The sequence below is a fragment of the Hyposmocoma kahamanoa genome, unplaced genomic scaffold (assembly GCF_003589595.1).
Source record: "Hyposmocoma kahamanoa isolate Upper Pololo Valley unplaced genomic scaffold, ASM358959v1 94, whole genome shotgun sequence".
In the NCBI taxonomy this organism is placed as follows: domain Eukaryota; kingdom Metazoa; phylum Arthropoda; class Insecta; order Lepidoptera; family Cosmopterigidae; genus Hyposmocoma; species Hyposmocoma kahamanoa.
This window is the reverse complement of record NW_020654878.1, coordinates 2,699,221-2,699,706: the sequence shown is the minus strand read 5'-3', so window position 1 is coordinate 2,699,706 and position 486 is coordinate 2,699,221.

Here is a 486-nt window from a genome sequence, read left to right as displayed (position 1 = left end):
CTTAATTTTTGCGAAGCTGTTTCTGTAAATTTCTGTAAAATTCGGATGTACTTTTGATGTACACCTTGTTGTTAGAGTGCTACCCATAAGTGTTTGTGTTTTATGCTGTCAAATGCCTTACTGTAGTCCACAAATCCAAGATAGTAGGTTCTGTTGTATTTGTTACATTTTTGGATTATTTGCTTAATGGTATGGACATGGTCAAGTGTTGAAAAGTTTCTTCTGAATTCAGCTTGCTCTATAGGTTGGTTCTCATCTAACGTTTCTGTTATTCTATTTAGTATGACTTTGGAAAAAACTTTGTACATATTGGACATTATGCTTATCGGTCGATAGTTCCCAATTTCGTTTCTGTCTCCTTTCTTGCGTAACAACGTTATTGTTGATCCCATCCACTGTCTAGATATGTATTCGTTATCTAAAATTTTGTTGAAAATACACGTGAGCGGGCTAAGTACTATTGTTTTAGTTTCCTTTAGACGTTCT